Source organism: Camelina sativa, chromosome 3 (genome assembly GCF_030686135.1).
Source record: "Camelina sativa cultivar CO46 ecotype springtype chromosome 3, ASM3068613v1".
NCBI classification, from domain to species: Eukaryota; Viridiplantae; Streptophyta; class Magnoliopsida; order Brassicales; family Brassicaceae; genus Camelina; species Camelina sativa.
The window spans coordinates 16,545,876-16,556,263 of NC_141882.1; the positions used below are offsets into that span (position 1 = coordinate 16,545,876).

Here is a 10,388-nt window from a genome sequence, read left to right on the forward strand (position 1 = left end):
TTGTTTTTATCCCATCTCTTATACTTCACATTCCTTCTTGACTTCAACACATAGTCCTTTACAGCTGATTTGAATCCCTCTAAACAGTCAAATAATTGTCTCAACTTCAACTCGCCACTACCTGTGATGTATCTGACATAACTCACTTTCAAACCACCTTCATCTTCACTATCAGATCCTACAACAGTCGCATACTCATCATACTCATCATCTACAATAGCAAAACCGACAACATTTCTCTCCACTCTTGCTTCTTCTTCAAATGGTTCAAAGTCATCTCTTGCTTCCAAATCAGCATCACCAGTCTCAGCTTCATTAATATCAAGCTCCACAAATGTATCGATACCTCTGGCCCACGCTGCAGCCAAACACATCTTCTTAAAATTTTCATCACCATTGTATATCTGTTTTCGTTCCTCTTTTCCTTCAAAAGGCAGCTTATACCAACTCTCTGTCCGTATAAACTCACAGGAAGATGATTCATCAACTCACTAAACAATTCACTTGGTTTTGCTTCCAAAAAACTCGAACACTACCACCATCATAATAGATTTTTCCATCAACCTTTTTGAATTGACCACCATAGTAACAACTAAAATTCACTGGGATCTCTTCATGATCACTACAGTAACAAATATATGTAATAATAAGAAGACAAAGTAAGAAGAATTCAGAAAAAAAAATTGGAAAAAGAAACTAAGACGAGAGAGGCATACAAGCAAAAAAACAATTTAAAATCCAAAGAAAGAAATGCAAGAGCTTCTTGCCTCACTGTGCTCCCTAGGAAAAGCTCTTGCATTTCTTTCTTCGGAGAAACTGGCTCTGGTGATTGCACTCTGGTCGATCGCGGACCAAATCTTGACTCCTCCTCGATCGCAGCTCTCGGCTACTCTTAGATGCAATTTCTTGATGCCTTCGTTGATCATAATTCTCGGCAGCAGACATGATTTCTCGATAGCCTGCCAGTGCGATAGCAGCACCATCTCTCGATAGTGGAGCAATCTCTCTTCCACCAGGAAATGACTTCTCTCGACAGCCGCTCGAACATTCTCTCAGCGATCAGACATCTCCTCCACCTTCTCTCTCGGCAACTGCCTTTTTCGACGATAGCCTAGCAGCGTCTCTCTCTTTTTCTCTCCTTGTCGCAAATGAGCGATAAAACTCATATTTATAGTGCAATAGTAGATTTCTCTCTCCTTTTGCATGCGTGATACGTGGCTCTTCTTGATTCACCACTTGCACTTCGTTTGCTCTGCGCCAATCCCCTTTGATAAATGACTTAAACCAATAGGCGAGCTCTCGTTTTGATTGGGGGACAAAGGGAATCAAATATTTGCCTTCACGCGCCTCTTCAACCAATAGGCGAGGTCGCTCTCTCATTGGTGGGCAAGGGGAATGAATTATGTGGCTTCATGCACCTAGAACTGGGTAAAAATAATTTTCGGGTCATGGTTCTGACCCAAGTCAACGCACAAGGCCGAACGGTCAACATCATGCTATAGGTCGCGGTTCTCGACCTTTGGTACGCAAAGGGCGGATTTTCCTTGATCACTCTTGACCTCCTTCGACAATTACCGTCCATTCTTCGTTCGTCCTTGACCTTTTTAACTTCTTGTGATAGTTCTTGCTTCTCTCGAATTTACTCGATCATCTTCGACTTTTAGCCGTAATTCCTCGAGCACGGGTCGGAATTCTCATACTTTTTCGACCTTCGCTTGATACTCTTCGACTTTCTCGACCACTCGCAAACCGTTCTCGACTCTCGCGTTGGTCTTTCATCTTAACTCAATTTTTGCTTAATGGTTCTACCTCGTTAGTGTTTTTAACACTTTCCATCAAATCACAACCCTTGGCTTACGAACCTGTTCATCCTCGGCTCGATACCTTGGTATTCGACATTGGTCGTCAACCATTGCTTGATTCTACAACATTCTCTCGTACATAGTTTGGTCCTATCTCTTCTTTATCCATTCTTCATCTTTCTCAGTTCTTTCCGGCTCTTTCAAATGAAGATTCTCACTTGGTCGCTTACTCCTTGGTACAGGTCACTATAAGACCGCTTTGACACTGATATTTTGCTGCATCGATTAAGATTGTTTGTTAATGCCCCAACCATTTTTTGTGATAAATGCTTGCTAGATTAGTATGGTGATAAGTATTTATGCCCCAACCACTTTAGTATGTCATTGATTTCATTCTCATTGGTTGCTAAAACATTAAACACAATTTGTTAAAGTTATACACAAAAACCTCTTGTTATATATGAAAATAGTTTGGTTAACACATACCACACATAAACCTTCTTTCATTCTCCTTAGCTTTGTACTTCTCCTTTGCTCTTTCTTTCTCCTCTCAACAACCACCATAAACTAGGAATGGATGTTTCGAATCCATTTAGTAACTCTTCAGTGTTTTTGGACCTTTTAAGTAGCCACCAGTTTGAACCAGTGTGACATGTTGTCAAATGCTTGAATGATGTCATTTGTTTAAGTTTGTTTGTGTCTTTTTTTCTTGAATCGGATCAATGATGTCTTTTGTTTGTGATAATGCTTGAATGAATCAGTTTGATTGTGTCCTTTGTTTCTTGAATTTGATCAATGATATTTTTGTTTGTGTTAATACTTGAATGAATCCGTTTGTTTAAGTTTGTGTTAATGTTGTTTGTTTGTGTTCCCAATTACAGGCAAAGTATTCACATGCCTCTCACAGACGTTGGACTCAAAGTAGTATTCACATTTGCAGGCAAAGTATTGTTGGCTGGAGCAGAAGTTTTGGACTATCAATAAATAAATGTGGTTCTTGTTCTTCTTCTTGTTAATTAAGTGTAATTTGATTGTATTACTTTGAGTTTTCAAACATTTAATTTTTTAGAACCTTCTACCATTGGACTACCAAAATATGTTAGAATCTCATTAGTATCTAAAGTATTTTTTTTTTTGCATTATTTCTATTGTAAATTATGATTTAGAACCTTCATTGGTTCACCACCATTGGTAATGCTCATTGGTTCACTTACAGCCTCTTTGAACTCAACACCATTGAAGAACAATTGAAGAACATTGGTTTAACTTTATTCCTTCAGATTCTTTTATCTCTCAAAACAATCGGATCTTCCTCTTCATCTGAACTATCTGAAATTTCATTTCGACCAACAGACAATTCATCAACAAAATTTCCTACTGAATCTTCTACTTCGAACTCAACCGATCTATTCTATCTTCATCATCTTCCGCTTCATCGTCGTTTTTCTTTTTCTTACCCTCTCTTTTGTTTTTCTCTAATTTGCAATCATCTTCGTTTTCCTCATTAAGATTGTTATCAATATTTTCCATATATATGTCGTGTTGCATTGCATCCATGTCTTCTTCGTTCATCGGGTAACTGAAAAAGTAACAGCTCTACGCTTTTGACCAAAAAAAAAAAAAAAAAAAAAACTAACGAGAGAGAGAGACCATACCAGGAAAATTGAGAGAAAGAGAAGCGAGTAGTTGCTGTGATGAATTGAGAGGAAGAAAGAACCCTAGGATTTTGGGACTTTGATGTGCAGAAGAAGGAGACTGATCGTGAGCTCTGTTTTTTTGGTTCACTTAATGTAAGTGTGGTTTTCAAAATGTAATTATTGGTTTATTAAGTCTAATAACAATTTAGAATCATTATGTTGTAACTAGAAGAGAATGTATAGTTTATGTATGATGTATAATGGAGAAAAAATATAGTTTATGATGTTTAAAAAAGAGGCAAAAAGTTTAGGATGTTTATTGAAGAAGTAGTATAGTTGGGGTAGTATACCATAGTCAACCCAATCATCTAGAACCTTTAAGATATCCTAATGGGTGATACAATGGGCAGCTACACAATACTGATAGACAAGGGAATATGTAATATTCTGTTTCCATATTTGTATAGATATTACTTGCACGGCATTCATATACTCTTGTATATATTGATGACATAATGTAATGAGAAGGGGCAGAGAGTCTTCCTTTGTCACATGGTATCAGAGCCCTAAAAAAAAAAAAAAAATCTTCCGCCGCTCTCATTTCTTCTCTCTTCTCTTCTCTCGCTTACCTTTGCTCCTTCTCCTAAAAACACTAGATCTCTTATTTCTTCTCTCTTCTCTTCTCTTACTTCCTTCCTCGATGGCTCAACCAGTTCACAAAGTCTTCACCGTGACTCACATTAAGTCACACATCCCTCTCGTCCTCGACATGCAGAAGATGAACTACGACGCCTAGCGTGAACTCTTCGAGACCCACTGTTACAACTTTGGCGTCTACGGCCATCTCGATGGAACATCTATTCCAGCCAATGTCGAGGACACTCCTTGGAAGGAACGGGACGACATCGTCAAAATGTGGATCTACAGCACCATATCCTCCTCTCTCCTTGACACTATTCTCAAGACTCGAGAGATCTGGGTATCCATTGAGAATCTCTTCCGAGACAACAAGGAGGCTCAAGCTATCCAACTTGACAACAAACTCCGCTCACTCACCATCAGCGATCTCTCGGTCCATGACTACTGCCAGAAGCTGAAGACTCTCTGCTCACTCACCCCTATCACCGAACGTGTACTCGTTATGCATATGCTCAATGGTCTCACCGAGAAATACGAAAACATCGTCAACATCATCAAACATCGTCAACCCTTCCCATCGTTTGCCACTGCTCGCTCCATGCTCGCCGAGGAGGAACGACGTCTCTCCAAACAGGTCAAAACAACCTCCGCCTCGCTTGATTCCTCCTCACACAGTGCGCTCTACACATCCTCCGGCCATAACAGCAACAACTCTCATCGTGACAACAACTCCAACAGAGGTCCCTACAACAGCGGTAAAAATAACAACGGTTGAGGACGCGGTCGCGGTCACGGACGGAGTTACAGTGGCAGAGGACGTGGTCGACAGAACTGGAATTGGGGCGCAAATTGGCGTATGCCACCTCCGTGGTCTCAACCTCCGGTTTCGAACTCACCGTGGCCACAAAGAACTTGGCCACACCAACCTATGGCTTACTTGACAGCCACTCATCCTGCTGCGGCTGGCGTTCTCGGGTCCTCTCCATACAAACCACCACCACCGGCTGTTCAACCAACACAACTCCCACCAAGCCTTGCCGCCGCTTTTGGGACAATGACGGTGCAAGATCCGGTGGATGGCAAATGGTATATGGACACTGCTGCGACGTCCCATCTCACGGCACAACCAGGTACCCTACATTCTCTTTTTAATTCGAGCTCTTCCCCATCGGTTGTAGTCGGTAATGGATCCTCTATTCCTACAAATGCTTTCGGTCATTCTGTGATCATGTATAATAGCCGACCTCTTCATCTTAAAAACGTCCTAGTGTGTCCTTCTATCATCAAAAATCTTGTCTTGGTATGCCAATTCACTAAAGATAACTCTGTCTCTGTGGAATTTGATCTGTTTGGTTTTTGTGTCAAGGACTTCCCAACTCGGATCAAGCATCTCCGATGTAACAGCGATGGACCCCTCTAATCCATCACGTCACCACCATTAGCCAATCTATCTTCTCCATCTCCACAAGCCATGATTTCCACGGTTCCCAACACCACGTTGTGGCATCATCGTCTCGGTCACGTGGGAAACACTACTCTACAATCTCTTATCCCTTCTTCTACAATAAATTGTTCTAAAACTGACATGCCTCTTTGTCATGCTTGTCAGTTGGGGAAACACTTTCGTTTACCTTTTGATTCTGTTATTTCTACTGTTTCTGAACCTTTTGAAATAATTCATTCGGATGTTTGGACCTCACCGGTTTCCAGCATCACGGGTTTCAAATATTATGTTATTTACATTGATCAGTTTACACATTTTCTTTGGGTTTTTCCTTTACGAAAAAAATCTGATGTCTTCTCAACATTTTTACAATTCATGGCTTATGTCTCTAATCAATTTGGCCGCAGCATCAAAGCATTGAAATGCGACAATGGTGGTGAATATCAAAACAACACTTTCCTCTCCCATCTTACCAACATGACATTGTTCCTCGCTTCTCTTGCCCTCACACTTCCCAGCAAAATGGCAAAGCAAAGCGTACGCTCCGAACACTTAGCAACTGTGTTCGTTCTCTTCTTTTCCAAGCGTCCATGCCACCTTCTTATTGGGTAGAAGCACTCATGACGGCTACTCACCTCTTCAATATCCTCCCCTCATCCTCCATCAACAATGACACTCCTTATACCAAGCTCTTTTGTAAGCCAACCGCATACACTCACCTTCGAGTCTTTGGTTGCTTGTGCTATCCCAATCTCATTCCCGTCACACCACACAAATTAGCTCCTTGTTCCACCGTCTGTGTTTTTCTTGGATATCCCACCAATCACAAAGGATATCGATGTCTTGATCTTCCCGTCATTTTACCTTTGATGAGTCTATTTTCCCTTTCTCCCAAACAATACAAACTCCTCCCTCCGTCGCACCAACAAATGTGCCTATCTCACCATCTCCTCTCCTTCGTCCCCTCTATACACCGCCAGTCGAAAACATAGCACCTCCGCAGCCACCCACTCCGACGGCACCAGTAGTTGCTGCTCCACCTCCACCTGCAACGTCTCACCCTTTGGTGACACGTAGTAAACGAGGTATTTCTAAACCGAGACAACCGCTCTCTCTTCATACCACCTTTCTTTCACCCCTCCCTTCTCTCTGATCAATTGGAACTAGGTCTTAGACATTTGCGCACCCAAAAGGTGTTTGATGAAATGTCTGACCAACTAGTGCCAGAGACTTGCATTCCTAGCCTAAGAGATTAGTTGTCTAGGGTGTTCGTTGACGTGAATGAACTGGTTCGTCATGCCTGCTCGACCATGTTTCTCTAGCGAGAGCTAGGTTTGGAAGTGTTCGAGTTTGAGTAGCTTCTACCAAGAGATTGGATTAGCTAAGTTATGATGTTCATTGTCTAGAGATAGTTTGTGTGTGGCATGTTAAACACTCTGTAGACTAAGAGACTCCACCGACATCAATTACTCCCATCCTTAGGACTTCTATCTTTTTGATTGATATTGCATTTCTGTTCTTGCTATCTAGTTCATGTTTAAAATCGTTTTATGCTTTTACTCATTCAGTTTCGCTTCTTGTCATGCATGTTCGTTTCTAATCTTGTAGTTCATTTTCGTTTTGCATTTTTATCATTCTAGGAATGTTAGACATAAACACACTCTTCGAATTTGCTTGACTTGTGATATCTTGATTGCATGTTGAGTGATAGTAAGGTTTCCCAACTGGATTGACACCTTAAGTATTACAACTGCATAAGGTTAATTGAACCTATTAGGACACACGAAAATCCTATTATCACTTATCATATAAATAAGCATTCTCTCAATCTCTCATTCTCTCATATTTGCATTCTTTTTCTATCTCATTTTCACATTCTCTCATTCTCTTCTACAATACCTCAAATCATTTTCCGTTTTTTTTTTTAATTTTTGATTTCTTATTTTTGTTGTATGGGTTGAAAAATACAAATGAAATATCATTGTAAATTTTTAATGCTAAATTTTAATTTTAGAGACTACATGATATATATTTTACATTGTTCTTATTTTAAAAGATTCATCTTCATTATCTAATTTGGATTATTATCTTATAAGTAATCATTCTCTTCTCCTCTCCCACCAATATCAAATGTTCTTATATCCCATATGTGTTGTAACTTGTAAGAGTTTGATTCTATATTTTAATTTAGAAAGTATTATATATATTTAACATTGTTTTCAATTTTTATTTTATTTATATAAAAATAAAATATTTATTTTATATTTCTTTCCTTTCTAATCTATTCATATTTATTTTTTAAATTTGCATAGTTAAATTTGAATTCACATATGTTGGTTTTAACAAAAAAATCAACTTTATTTGAGAATTAGATGTTTCTATTCATTTTTAAACGATCAATGTGTAACATAATATATATAAGCATTTTGTCTTGCAATCACAAGTTCCATTTCCATTGCTTAACTCCATGGTTAAACTATAATATATGTTGTCCTATTTGTAGGAACAACAACATACTTATTTAATATATTTAAAAGAGCAATGATTAGTCAAAATAAACATTTCTCCAAATTTTATAATTCAATCAGTGTGAGTGTACTTATTACTTTGAAAAACCTTTACATTGAAGTTCATAAAATCATATAAAAAAACTAAAATACGATGTCAGTTCAAATTTGGAAGGAAACACTTGGTATTCCTTTCTAAAAAAGTCAAGACACATATAAAAATTTATTAATATTTAACTCACTTTAAAGGCATAAAAGGTCATTTAACTCAAAAATAACTTCTATCCAACAATTCCATACATTCCTCCCACAAAAATAGATATATATATATATATATATATATGTTCAAGATTATATTTAAATATTACAGAATTTTTTAGTTAGCTAAACTTATAGTCACATATATACAATATATATACATAAGAATTTATATTACTTATTAACACCATAATTCGACCCATTATTTGCTTAACTCAAAATTGGTTTCAAAGCCAACTAAAGATAAACAGAAACGATCTTATTGATATTAGACCAAAACATGGGCATACAAACATAATCACTTACACGGAAAATAATTATTTTTAAAAAATAACTTATTATTGCAACATCAACGTATGCAGGGTTTACATAAGCAGTTAATTAGAAAATCTAAAATACAATAAATGTTTTGAGAACAATATCAGTCAATGATAAGATTGGATCCTTAAAAGCAAAAAACAACATCCTCATAATTCATAAAAAATAAACGCCACAATTGTACACATCTAAACGAAATGGTATAAACATATAGTGTATAAATACAAGTGACTACGAAGCCCGTATATGCCTAATTAAAACGAAATAATACAAAAGAGAAAACGAAAAAACCAAAAAAAACAAGAAAGTGCCAACTACACCACAACCCATGCGTTGCGTGGGAAACACCTAGTTTTAATAATTCTAATCATTGACGCTGGTTAAATGTTAAAAGAACAGGGCTATTTTGTAATGATTCTATCAATTTTAATGAAGTTTGTTTATCCAAAAAAAAGTTCACAGTTTGTTCGGAAACAAGTATGAATTTTCCTCTCATTCCTAGCGAAAATTACTTAACTTTCCTTAGAAAATATTTGTTATTAACATTTTCAATTATTTTTTTTATTTTATTAAAGATGGTCGTTGATTGCTGGAAAATTACCGGGAAGAACAGATAATGAGATTAAAAATTATTGGAACACACATATAAAGCGGAAACTTCTTAGCCGTGGGATTGACCCAAACACTCACAATTCGATCATCCAACCCAAAACGGCAGCTTTTCATTCTCGAAACAGAGATGTGAAGCCGACGTGTCATCATGTTAACGCTTATGTTAAATTGAATTGTGCCTCCGCGAGTGGTACGACCTCAGACGAGGATCTTCGGTTAAGTGTTGATCGCGATTACAGATTTGATATTGTGGACAGTGAGCTGAACTTGAACCTCACACTCGGGTCTAGTCCGAATCGATGGGCGGCGCGTGACGTTTGTGTTTGTAACTTGGGATCACGTGAACCTTGTATGAATTGCCAGACGGCCAAATGGGTTCTTTAGTGTTTTATACTATATAACATCAATACAAGTTGTGTCTTTTTGGAGTAGTGTGCACCAAACACTATCTTAAGAAAATAAAAAAGGCTACTTAAGAAAACACTAATGTTTTAGCACAACGAAAAAGTCGATTGTCCTTCAGACCCAAATGGACAAAAACGATTTGCACACACAATATAATCAGATTATTGAAGAAAAAAAATGCATAATTACTTTTTTTTAAGGGACATTTGCAAAAATACCATTTTCTATACCTTTTTACAGAAATATCTTATTTTATTTTTTTGGGTTTTTAACTTGAAATGTTAAATTTATTAATTCAACAAAAGAAAAATTACTTACAAAAAAATTTGGTAATGTTTTGCTAGAAAATTACCCCGAGCAAGAGTTACATGAATTTTGACAAAACATAGCAAAAAGAGAGTAACCAATTAGGACTCCCTATAACCGAACGCCAGCCAGTGAGAAGTGATTCAAATTTGCTGGGTGGTTTGTAGTGCAGGCTCTCAATACAATATAGTTTAGATTCTCTTGTTGTCAATGTTCAATAATATCATTTTCTATAAACAAAAAACAAAATGACTAAATCCCTAAACTTCAAATACTAAACCCTACCTCCTCAAAACTATACCATGAAGTAAAAAAAGAAAACTCAAACCTAAAAAAGTTCTAAAAATCAATTTAACATATTGTAATTAGATACTAAAGAGCAAAAATGAAAAAGGCAAAAAATAGGTATTTCTGAAAATATGTATCTATAAAAAGATATTACTAACAATTTCTCTTTTTT

The 10,388-nt window shown here is 37.3% G+C and overlaps 1 pseudogene; it reads left to right on the forward strand.

Annotated features, from left to right (window-relative positions):
- The first annotated feature begins 4,352 nt into the window (after positions 1-4,352).
- Positions 4,353-9,601, forward strand: LOC104779102 (uncharacterized; annotated as a pseudogene).
- Positions 9,602-10,388: the final 787 nt, after the last annotated feature.